This window comes from Nannobrachium achirus, assembly GCF_963921795.1.
Source record: "Nannobrachium achirus genome assembly, chromosome: 10".
Taxonomy (NCBI): domain Eukaryota; kingdom Metazoa; phylum Chordata; class Actinopteri; order Myctophiformes; family Myctophidae; genus Nannobrachium; species Nannobrachium achirus.
In genome coordinates this window covers 8,016,287-8,030,018 of record NC_137819.1, presented here as the reverse complement: position 1 = coordinate 8,030,018, position 13,732 = coordinate 8,016,287, and positions in this window count along the sequence as shown.

Here is a 13,732-nt window from a genome sequence, read left to right as displayed (position 1 = left end):
TCAAAAGGAAGTACCCATTATTACACTATATAAAGTAGTTTTAGTCATATTTTAATCACCTGAAAAGTTTAAGTTTTAGTCTAGTTTGAGTAGACTAAATATAAGAATTTAGTCAACGGAATCTACAGTTGATTTTGTTGATAAAAATGTATTTTTGCAGGGGCCAAGATGGTGCCAAAATGGCATACACTTGGTTGCATGCTGAAAGTACAAGCTCGCAGCGCGACACATTGTATGCAACCAAACATGTCTTTTAAGTCATCATAGATTAGTTAGTGTGGTTGCTATAGGCAACACACTATTGTATTCGGTCCGCAATGTTTTTGCCAGTAAAGTGAACCAGTGTTTTGTAACATTTTTTGAGTAATATTTTTGTTGGTCATAGTTTTAGTGGATGAAATGAACATGGTCGTGCTGTTCGTACCTCCATGCTCAGATAATGGTCCAGGGACCTGCAGTGGCACAGCTCCGCCTCCTGGCCCCCTCTGAAGACTTCGTTGCAGAGTGTGCAGAAGCAACACCCTGCAACAAGGTAGTCCATCCCTGCAAAAGGGGGTTGCAAGCGACCACAGACACATTAACCACTTCAATTCAATCCAGTTTTATTAAAACTGTCAAATCACAAGAAGTTGTCTTGTTGGATATTAGCGGTTAACCGGTCGTGAAGAAATAACCGTTTTTTGAACAGTTGATAACCAATGGAACACTTGAATGAGAGACAGCTGGTTTGGTGTTACACACCGAGGTCCATGAGCTAGAGCAGTGAGGTGAGACAAGCATCAGAGACGAGAAGAGATACCTCTCACTTGAAACCCGTTTTATATCGTAACAGCAGTTGTTTGTCCGATACAGGCCACCCACAAAATGTATAAGAATCGGACCCAGGTCTTAACGGGTTAAGTAAAACATTTGAGTATATTTGTTTCACCACTGACTAACCCTAACTATGAATGGGTCGATGAGCCGATGGCATGGAGAGTATCTCACCAAAAGGAGTGGTGGAGTCATATGGAGGGAGGCCGAGGTCCTCACCCGCGTCCTTCTGGGGGGGGGGGGTGCGTCCTTCTGGCACGCCACAAAACAAACACAGGTCACATGTTAAATGTGCAATGATTAATAAGACAAACAACACTTGTAACAAAACAAATTGCATACAATGTGTAACCCTAACCCGATTACACGGCATTAACCCTAACTCTAACCCTAACCCATTTTGAAGTTGGCTTTCCAAACTACCGGTGTTTCCTTGGCTTCGCTGCCGAAAAAATTAACTTGAATCTAGGCTGAATAAATTAGAAAACACTGTTGAGCACTGAAATTAGTTCGGGAAGTCACAACATTTCTGCAGCACCGAACAGCCGAACTTAGGACGTGTGACAGCTCACTTTAAACTTTTTTTTTCTTCACTCCAAAACTCCATTGAGTTCAATGGACTTTTTCTGTCCATCTTCTGATTGGACAATATATAATGAATTTGAGGATTGGTTAAGGTTCACATCACAATAACAAATAGCCAATCACACCTTTCTAGTTAATATTGTTCCTGCTGTTCCACAAACTGCTAAACCAGGTGAAGAAATCACAGATTGGGGCTTTAACTTTTTGCTTTTATGAAATATCCATTTCATAAGGCCCTTAGGGTTTCACGGATAATGATTCGAAACATATTCGTTTGTGACCACTTCTAATTCTCTAACCTTAAAATAATAACCAACCTACAATGCGTCTGCATCGCATGGAGAGCCTGTAGATTTGGCTATTTTCACTGCGGAACATGCTTCCATATCGTAGTTGTCGGGTGGAAACCTTTTATGTCCAAAACTATTTAAATTATTTAAAGTAGTGAAAATAGCAGATCTACAAGCACACAATGCCTCGCATTCAGCGTTGTGTGATGAAGTAGGGCTTTCATTTACGAGAAAAAAACAACCATACAGATTTGTGTATGAGATATAAGGTTTCTGCCCGACAGTGACGATAAGCGGTACTTCCATATGCTTCCAGACACACTGGCTTCTAATAACAGCCAAATGACTTAAATGAGTGGTGGCGACTAGAGAACTTCAAACCATACGTACCGGTGTCAGGGAGGTCGGCAGTGTCTCCCACCTCGTCCACCGCAGGGGGAGGAGAGCTGGGGAGGCCGGTGACGTCTCCCACCTCGTCCACCGCAGGGGGAGGAGAGCTGGGGAGGCCGGTGACGTCTCCCACCTCGTCCACCGCAGGGGGAGGAGAGCTGGGGAGGCCGGTGACGTCTCCCACCTCGTCCACCGCAGGGGGAGGAGAGCTGGGGAGGCCGGTGACGTCTCCCACCTCGTCCACCGCAGGGGGAGGAGAGCTGGGGAGGCCGGTGACGTCTCCCACCTCGTCTACCGTCTAGCGATTCCACAACACACATCGTTACGATTGGAGATGGGCTATATAATCTATATGGCAATACAACAATACAATACATACAATCGATATGTATACTATATCGATACACTAGGCTGTAGTATCGCGATTAGGGCTGTCACAATTATGACATTTTACATGACGATTAATTGTCACTCAAATAATTCTGATAAACACTTTAATTGTGTTTTGGTCAATGACAATTACATTTCTGTTTGGCTTGTAGGCTTTGAAGTTGCACATGGCAGATATGACACATAACCTAAATATACAAAGAAATTACATATTTGACTACATTACATTGATACAAAAATACATTGATAGTGGAAATAGCCAATCTACAAGCTCACAACGTGTTGCATCGCGACACATTGTGAGCTTGTAGATGAGCTATTTCCACTATTTTTGAACATGTTTAAAAATATATTAATATTTTTTCAACATTGTCAAAATAATTGCGATTAGATTATGTAATAATTGTGACAGGCCTAATTGCGGTACTTTGAAGAAAAAACTCTTCTCGATTCCCATGAATTATAAACCAACAGCAGAACCAAAATATCGCAATATGTATCACATGTGATACAATCGTATCATGATATATATACGGTTGTGCTCAAAATTATTCAAACCCCCCCCCCAGCTTTTAATTATACCTGAAAACATCTGTAATCAACAGCAATCGACTAATTGAGGGCTTAAATAGTTGCATCAGATGTGCAATCTGGCCTGACTTGTTGACTGTGACTAGAGCAGTTAGAAACATGGCTAAGTTTAAGAAATGGTCAGAAAAGTTCAGAGAAGAGATTATTGCTTTGTAAAATGAAGTAAAATCCGAAAAACAAACCAACATGTATTGTATGAATGTATTCATGCTACACTTGGTGTGACCTAAGCGATGTAATAGCCTTCATTAAGTCTATAAAGGCACTAAACACTTCAGAACCTAGTAGTTATCGACTACTTACAGTCTTTCATACTGTAGGCAAAAACAAATACAAGAATTGGCCTTGACGGACTGCCAGTTGCAACTTGAAGCTGTGTAGTCCCATGTGAAGTGAACTTGTCCCAACAAGAAACTGCCGAACGCTCTGATTAAGCTGTACTTTAGTAGCAATGCTGAAGCATGTTTCTAAACCAACTCATGTCGTAAAAATGATTACCAGGTCATGGAAAATGTACCTTTTCACCACTGGGCCCTGCGGATCCTGTCGGGCCAACAGGACCTGGAGCACCCTGGGATGTGAGAAGAAAGTTGTTAGGTATATCCGTGCACACCTCCATGTTACCATGACACTTGTGTCCAGTGTCCAGCAGCTTGTGTCCAGTAAGAGTGTCCCTTTTAAGGCACGCTCTCCACTGGATAACACATCCATTCAAATCGTTTTTAGCAGTCTTAGAAGTATAGTTAAAGTGCCGCCGTCACGCCCCGCTACGGGGAGCGGCGCGGAAAAAGGTGGCAAGCCCCCCGCATTTTGATTCCCGCTGCCTGGCGAGAGGCAACGTCCCCTCTCTGTGAATTTTAGCGAATCCGCCATTTCAACAAATAAACATAAACAAACATATTCTCATGAACAATGGAAATGTAACAACCAGATTTGTGTGGAAATATAATTTTTATATGCACAGATCTATATACATTTTCGTATACATCTTTAGTGCTAGCCCAGTAGCCCTGTGCTAGCAGAGGAAGTTGCTTCCTGTGGGCTGTGAGTGCGACCCTGCGGGCGATGGGAAGAGAATGTACATTGTAGGTACAGTACATTATAACTCTATGGTACAGTACGGGCGCGCCGTGACGTCATCAACAATTTTTGCCAGAAATTGCCAAAGATTTTCCTTGTTTTTTCGTGACGAGCCCACTTTAAGTAAGTTGTTCCACAATGGAAACAAAGCCCTAAGGCTTTTTGTGTCATCCTTTTAATGATCGTTATAAAATCCTACCGCTATACTGTTTACAAACTGTTAATAAAGGATTGCATCAATCAAATCAATATGATCAAATGTGTTCACAATGGATTGAACTGGGGACCCCCCCGCCCCCCCCACCCTGAAGAACTCTTAAAGTTGAGGCATTACATTTTGTATAACACAGTGCTATTGTGAAAATAGCAGATCTACATGCTCATAACGCCTCGCAACGTGAGGCGTTGTGATCATGTAGATCGGCTATTTTCACAATTTCTGCCTCTAATATTTGACAATTTGTCATTTTAGAGGTATTAAACAGTCCTTAAATTGTAGAAATGTGCATAATATACCCACTATACAATTACACTTTATGTTGGTTTGTTTACTGTTGAGAGAGAAAACAACGTTGCACTTTAAGCTAATCTTCTGGGGACCCCCCAAAATAATTTGGGGACCCCCCTGGGGGTCCTGACCCACAGGTTGAGAACCACTGCTATATAACAGTAGATCTATGCTTACCCTTGCGCCGTCATTTTCAGCTGTACCCTCTGAGCCTTTCTCTCCAAGTGCCCCCTACCGAGACAGAAAAACACACATTAGACATTACATTGTGAAGCGTTCCTGGATGCAAAACTATCCAGACACGTGTCTGGTTAAGTCCAACATGCGAGTTGTAACAAACCCTGAAATATGTCGGGGCTCATTTGTCAATGTCAGATTCACAGAGTTGAAAGACACAAAGGCAGTTGACAGAACAAACCTTGTTCAAAGGTGAAATTAAGTAGCCTACTTTGTGATGTTGGGTCATATTATGTTTGCATAACTGCACAAATGTTGTTTCTTGAGCTACTTGACTAAAGCGTGATTCCCACCGGGCACGATAAAGATAAAGATATGGTTTTAATAATCGTTCTCAACTCAAGTGAATGGCAGCGTCCACACCACAACGATAACGCCGACATAATTGATAGAATAGAGGATAAACCAATTAGGTTGCAGCAACTGGTTTTTGTGGGTGTCCTCAATATATAAATAACAACAGAAATATGATGAAGTGTACAGGTCAGGGACGAGCAGAGAATGTTAAAGAGGCAGGGGCTTTTGGTGGAAATATTGAAAATAGCCGACCTCCAAGCTCACAACGCGTCGCGCTGCGATGCGTTGTGAGCTTGGATGTCGGCTATTTTCAGTGTCAAAGCACAATGAAGTCTATACTGGAGATGTGCCGTAACGGCATGGATTTCTACACAGAGAGGGGACATTCTTTCAACATAAGATGCTGTGTTCAAGTTCAGGGGAGTTTGGACAAGGCAATTCTCTTGAATGCTGCCTTCAGGCATGGCATGGCTAGGGGGCATTTGCATTTCTTTAACCATAGTAAAAACTGCATTCATGGTCTGGAGAGGGCACTTTTTACAGACGGATAAAAGGGCAGGGGCTCAAGCCCCCTTTGATGTCTATGTCTGCACGTGCCTGGTACAAGGTTACTTACTCTGTCCCCTTTTGGCCCAGATGGGCCAGAGATGCCCCTCTCTCCTGGCATTCCCTGAAGACCTGGTGGTCCCAGGTCACCTACTGCGCCAGTTGGACCAGGGCTACCCTACGGAGACAAACAAGCAATACTATACAGTTATTTGACTAATTGAATCAGTTACTGTAGTAGCAAGGGTTCTTTATATAGCTACGGTATGTCTTGCTAGCACTGCATTTATGTACGTACACATCTCAAAGGGGCTAAAGTATCAGGGTTTGGTAGACAGTGCTGAGTGTAGAATGCACAACGTGTACTAAATGTTGTTGGTTATCCGTTCATGCATGTTTTTTAGATAGCATGTTGTTGAGTTAGAGGCTAGGTTTGATGTTTAACGGGTAGCTATAAACATCATAGCTAATACATCATAGCTAACATAGCTAAACAACATCATTGATTTTATTTTCTTTACACTCTAAACTCTATTAAGGCGTTTAAAGCCTCTTCCTACCACAACACAATAAAGGTGTTAAGGGGGAAAATGTGAAAGCTGAATTAATAGCCTTTTGAGGTGACACAACACGTTTTAGAGGCACTGGAGCGCAGGAGGCAGCTTCCGGAGCAGAGCTCCTCCAAGCCCTGGCATTAACTAAGCCCTGGTTCGAATCCTCCAGATGCCTCTAGCTTGTACTGGCCTGGCTGGGTGCTCAAATGAACGCAATCCCACGGGTGGGAGGCTGGCAGGGGAGGGCGGTGCAATAGTAAAGTGGGATGCCAGTCCAAGGGTGCTGCAGAATAATCGGATAACATTTGGATTTCATCAATATCACTACATCAATATCACTTCACTATGCTTAGTAAAACAGACATGATTTGCACTGTACTGGAGAAGTTTCCTTTTGCATCTACGGCCAACTCTCTTCACCAAAAATAGCAGATCTACAAGCTCACTACGCAGCACATTTTGAAGCGCTGTGAGCTTGTAGATTGGCTATTTTTGGTGAACCTTCCCTCCAGAATAGGGATGTTGGGGTTCAAGTGGTTAAATAATGTCAAGTATAAAGTTATTTTCAGCCAGTTCTGATGGAAACGGATATCACGATGATTTAAAAAATACTTTAAACTAGCGATTGAAAACATTAAGTGTTCATGAGAAGGTTTGCTAAGATAATAAAATCATGTTTTCCAAATCCTCATCGCTACATTGAGCTAAAGGTTTCTTGACACCAGTAGAAGGTGAAATAGCGACATCTGCTGGTCTATTAATAGGAACAGCATCTTCGAGAACCAAGGAAGGTAGAAAGAGGAACATTTACTGGGGCGTGCCACAACTTTCTGCCGGGACTACTGCACATGGAATGACCCCACTGCACTGGAATGACCCCAAAAGTCAGAGTTACCTTCACAGAAACCAAGCAGTAATACAGTATACATGTATGTTTACGCCTGATTTATACTTTGTTAATAGGCTATCACACGCTTAGCACTTTTGCGGTCGCATTACTCCGTAATTGCGTTCGTCCGACTCTCACCATTACTAACCCTATCTCTAACCCTAACAACACGCGTAGCCACATAGTCGGAGTAATGGAGACGTCAGACTTTCATAATCCTCCGCACTCAGCTATTGTTTTCACATAGAGCTGCATGCATGATTTGAGGCATTGTGTTTCAAAAATGAGTTTTGCAAAAGTCTACCTGCTGGTGGCGCTAAAGCAGGCCAATGTGAAAAGGGTGGCATTTGTTCCTTGACCTAGTGGGAATATCGGTATGTGTGCCAAATGTCACGTAAATCTGCGTTCATGATTTGAGCATTTTGTTCAAAAGGGACCAATCCTGCAAACTTTGATAGCCAATATTAGCCAATAAGGATGGGATATGAAATATCAGACAGATCCGTCTTGATCACATGATACTGTGTACTGATTTGTGTGATTTGTGGATAAAATCTGATGGGAGTAATATCAAAGAATGTGTTTTACATACTACAGTGACTGCAACGACAGGACGATCAATTGTTGGCCATTGTCATTATGAATTATTTCTTTCATAGTTAAATGGGGTGCAATGTCAATGATCACACCATTGATCATTGTGAAGGCGCAATTTCGGACTTAACAGAGTATGTAACAGAGTATTTCTACATTGCAGTATTGTGAGCTTGTAGATCTGCTATTTTAATATTTGAAAAGGGACATTCTGCCTAATGAGTACTTTTACTTTTGGTACTTAAGTACATATTAATACTAATTTGGGGGGGCAAGGGGAAGAGAGCGAGAGAGAGAATTTATCTACATATTTACATATCGTCACTGTCGGATGGAAACCTTGTATCTCCAAGTTGTTCTTTCGCAAAGTAAAGCCCTGCTTCATCATACAAAAGTTGTGAAAACTGCAGATCGGCTGTTTTTTTTAAATGATAAATGCAAAACAAACGGTTTTGAACATACAAGGTTTTCACCCGACAACGAAGATATAGTAGGTATATCTATCCAGTGTACTAAGGTAAGACATAAGGTGAGGTAAGTACCTGATGTACAGTAAGACCTAAGTTGCATTGTGTGTTTTTCCTGAGATAAAAATCCATTACATACGCAACCCTTTGTCTAAATGTAATATCAAGATCAAGATTGCATAGATGAGATGCTGGCTTCTGTGGAAGCCAAATGACTGAAATCAGTGGTGGCGACTGACAACTCTCATCCATGCATACCTTAGGAAGCACCCGGGCGGACGAGACCTCTCCATCGCGTTCCCTCCTACACAGGAGGAGGTAGACATAACATTTTTACATTACGATTTATTGTCATTCAAACAATTGTGATTAACGATTTGATTGTGTTTTTGTCGTTGACAATTACATTTCTAGGCTTTGTAGTTGCACATGGCAGATATGACACATAACCTAAATATACAAATACATGACTGACACAATGTTATACTTAACAAAGAACATTGATAGTGGAAATAACCGATTTTGAAAATGTTTGAAAATATTCTGCTCAAAGTATGCTGTAGTACTGCTCAAAGAAAGCTCAAAGAATTAAGGGAACATTTTGTTCCCTTCATTTCTTTGAGCAGTATATATGAACATTTTTCTACATGTAAATGATTATGCATTTTGAGCTTGTAGATCTGCCCTACGTAGAGACTACTTTGGAAATCCAAGTCACACTGACCTTGGTAGCTTGGGTCGGGGTTTCCATTCGGGGTACCTACACACACACGCACGCGCACACACACACACACACACACACACACACACACACACACACACACACACACACACACACACACACACACACACACACACACACACATACACACACACACACACACGCACCATCAGTTATAGGGGCTGTTAAGTATGACATCATTTTGTAGGCAGAGGAGAATTTCTGCCCCCAGTTTCCGTGAATCTTTTTACTATTTACACATTTTTCTTCTCATTTTTCTTCTCTTCTTCTCGTTGAAAGGAAAGTGTTAGAATTATACTTTAGTCGTTATTTTTGTCTCGGATCTGTTGAATTAGCGAGGGACAGAAAATTCTCTGGGGGCAGAGTTCTCCTCTGCCTACAAAATGATGTCACGGCTTAAAAGCCCCATACAAAACTTGCGTTTTACTTTGGATAACACTGGTCCTCCACAGACCAATCGGAAGCTACAAGGCTTTCCAGACTGTAAAGCGGAGTGAGAAAGGGCTGGATCCCAGGCTAGTTGTTTATGTCTAACCTTTAAATGTTACCATCACTTATAATTATGAGATACATTATGATATGACATGACATATTTGGTTGTCTATAGCAGTGGTTCTCAACCTTTTCAGGCCGCGACCCCCAAAATAATCATATTTTAACAGGGGACCCTGAGCACTAAGTGTTGAGGCATTACATTTTGTATATCACGGTTCTATTGTGAAAATAGCAGATCTACATGCTCACAACGCCTCGTGTTGCGAGGCGTTGCGAGCATGTAGATTGGCTATTTTCACAAGTTCTGCTATACAAACTTTATGCTGGTTTGTTTACTGTTGAGTGAGAAAACAGTGTTGCAAATTAAGTTAATCATCTGGGGACCCTCTTGGTCCGACCCACAGGTTGAGAACCACTGGCCTATAAGAGCCAAAATGTCAGCTAATTATGGTCAGCAACGATCTGTGTCCAACATACTTATTTCTCCCCATGATATCATGTAAATTAAAGCATAACCATCTCCAGATTCTCCACCTATTGCCTTATCAATTACTGATTGATCTAGAATTCAATGACACAACCCACCTGCAATATTGTTGCATCTATTATCATTGATACTGGTAATTGTGTGTTGCTGGTTTATCTTCCTATTTTTACAAATAGTTTACAATTTATATTTATATTTTATGTTAAGCATTTTGTTTAAAAAGGTGCTACTGTATATAAAAACGAATTTAAAATATTACAATGCAGTAATGCACCCCTTTTTTCCTTGGAGTAATCAGAGGGTGATTCAAAGCTTCTATACAACACAGATGTTCTATTTCCAGTTCATATTTCTCTGTTTGCCCCCGCGAATAGGGGTGCTAGGGTTCATGATGTGGCTCCTCACATGTTCCTCAGGTCTTGGCAGGTGGATGTGGCCCCAAACGAATTCATTCCTGATCCTAGCGATAGATATGAGAGAGAGATAGAGATAGAGATAGAGAGAGAGAGAGAGAGAGAGTGTGTCAGGAGGAGAAAAAAAAATGCAAATTATCCTCAAAATATTTAAGTCATTGTCATTTAAAGAGCTCCTGAATCACAATAATGACATTTGATATTTTGATTTGTCGCGAAATGTTCATATTGTCCCAAACAATATAGACAACAACATCCTGCCAGGGTAATAATAAACCCATCTAGACCTTGTCCATATCCTGTTATACATGTTTTAGAAAATGTATTTAACTAAATCAATAGCCAAAAACTCTGCATAGCTAATTATTATTCCATGACTTTCCAGGACCCTTGATCAAGTTCAAAACTTGACAATGGGAACCCTGGTCATTTTAGGGGTGAAATACTCCTTTAAAACCCCTGTCATTTCTGTCTATTGAAAATGTCACAATAGTAACTTTCCATATACCGGTATGCCAATTTTAAAACTATTATATTTTTATTTAGCAATCATGAATTGCCAATACATGTTGATAACATGCACACTTATTAATATAGTATTGTGTACCAATTTTGTCTAATGACCAAACTATAACAGATTATCTTTTAATTGTGTTGGATGCCATTCCAAAACAAACCCTGTTTGTTCTAACATTGTTATTAAAACATCTTAAAGCTGCTACCTTGACACTGGACAAGTGTCTGACATTTCACCGGTTAAGTAAACAATCTTTACCCTTATGAGAGGTTTTGTATTCTATCCAATGATGAAGGTCATGTCACAGGCTGACATGGAACACATGACATCATGTCACAACTATGTTTTATTGAGAGCAATATGGGATCAATAATAAGAGCCCGGGCCAGGCTACTTACCTGACATGCTGTCTCACTGTCTCTTGAAATTGAATCTGCAAGAAACATCACAGCTGTCAGCTAACTGCTTCTCCATGTGTGGTGCATGATTGAATGTCAGGGCCGTTGTGATTTTGTGACTATCCCCAAACCGAACCGAAATACCCAACCTACATTTGAAGTTGCCTACACATCAGCCGAGCTCTGGTACTTCTAACCAGTGGCGAAAATTAGACCTTATTCCCCATGGGTTTTCAGATCAAAGGGGCCCTGGGACCAACGTGAGCGGGTCAGTCCGATGGCCACTTGAACAACTACATGGCAGAGTTCTGTGCATTCGTCTATATTATTTAATTTTAGACAATAGAAGGAGCCAACAAGCCAAAAAGGTTCAACCATGAGTGATTGGCATGACAAGCATATGTATGCTTATATATATAAGCATATATATTGCCAAAGCATTACATACAGTGTGAATGACAAAATACAATAATCTCTCCATCTCTCTTCCTTTCCATATCACTGCTTTAAAGTGACATACACTCTCTCTCTCTCTCTCTCACACACACACACACACACACACACACACACACACACACACACACACACCTTTTCCGAAGTTAACACTTCGACAACTGCAAAGAAACTAGCCTATTTGCATATCAAAGACCTGTAGCCTATATAACGTGTCGTCGTGTCGAGCGAGTCCGCGACCCCAAAAGTCACACAGATGCATTGTAGTCAATAGGTAACAAGGAAGACGTTTATAACATTCTCTTACATATAATAATTTGTTGAGTCAGTGTCCTCTCTCATCTCCCCGCGACGAAAAGAAAGGTTTTTGGGTTCGTTCTAACTTGAAACACGCTGATGATACTCTGATTGGCTAAGATTTCCCTGTCGGAGATGGATGGGTCACACGAACCAATCACATCGAGGATGTTATGGTATGCGGACCAATCACGTAGCCCGCAGTTCCATGTTCATGACAGTGTGGTCTTGTAGATCTAATAAAGCCCCCAGTACAGTACGGAAGCAGGTTTATGACAAAAGACATGGTGAGTTGGCGAACACAAGACAAAAACCCAAACTGAATAGGCCCAACTATTCATGGCAATTCATGTAATTTGCAGTTAAAATGTGTTACATATAGATATAGATTGAAATTATTTAGGAATAACCCCTTGAGATGAACCATCTCGTTTTCAAGGGGGTTCCACAATGTACACAATTATTTTCATACATTTAACAAAATATAGGCCTGTTAGTGTGTGTGTGTGTGTGTGTGTGTGTGTGTGTGTGTGTGTGTGTGTGTGTGTGTGTGTGTGTGTGTGTGTGTGTGTGTGTGTGTGTGTGTGTGTGTGCCTACTTGTGAGCATGTGAGCATGCATGTGCGCTCATTTCTACAGTATGTGTGGAAAAAACACACCAGCAGGGTTTGATGGCTGGCTGGCCAAATTCAATGAATATTGATGGGGCAATTAGCTTGTCATTAAAGAGGAATTTAAATTACCATTTAGCAACACAAGGCTACACATAAGAAAGGGTACTGAACATCAATCAATAAGAATAAGTCTACAATAGGCTGAGAAAATGTTACTCCACTATCTCGGATCCAAATATTGTACTTTACTACTTTGTAGATTTACAAAACATACAATAGCCGATCTTGCAAGCTCACATTTATAACCATAATAATAATTAGTCTCCCCCCCTCTATCTTGTGTGCATGCCACACCACACCACACCACACCACAGCGCACACACACACACACACACACACACGCACACACACACACACGCACACACACACACACACACACACACACACACACACACACACACACACGCACACACACGCACACGCACACACACACACACACACGCACACACACCAACAGGGGTGAACGGATTGGTTACCCATTCAACCAGTGGTGTTTACTGAAGTACAATTTTGAGGTATTTGTAGCCTACTTCACTGGATCATTTCCAATATGCCTACTTTTACTTTTACTCCACCTATTTGAAATAATGTACTTGCTATTTACTTAGTAAATTATGATTATTATTAGATGGGCTCCTTTAAATGTGGAAGCTTGTCTCCTTTCTTTCTGCCATGTGTATTGCAGAATGGATGCCATCTCAGCTCATGGATGTTTGGTAGTGCATACAAACTTAGCTACAGATCCTCTGTCAGATCACTGAAGAAAGCATCTTCTCAAAGGACATCGTCACCAGCTTTGAGGTACTGATATGGCATATTCTGCAAACACAAAGGGGACATGCTTCCACTTGTCCTAAGAGCCAATATTCAGGCCAGTCAGCCACACATTGCTCAGCAGGAGTTCTTTGACCCACTCAACAATATGGCTACTAGAAGGACGAGGATGGCTTTAGCTGAAACCAGTTAGGCCTACAACTGTGTCCCGACTCCCTCCCAGCAATCATTGAGATGGTCAAATGTCACTGT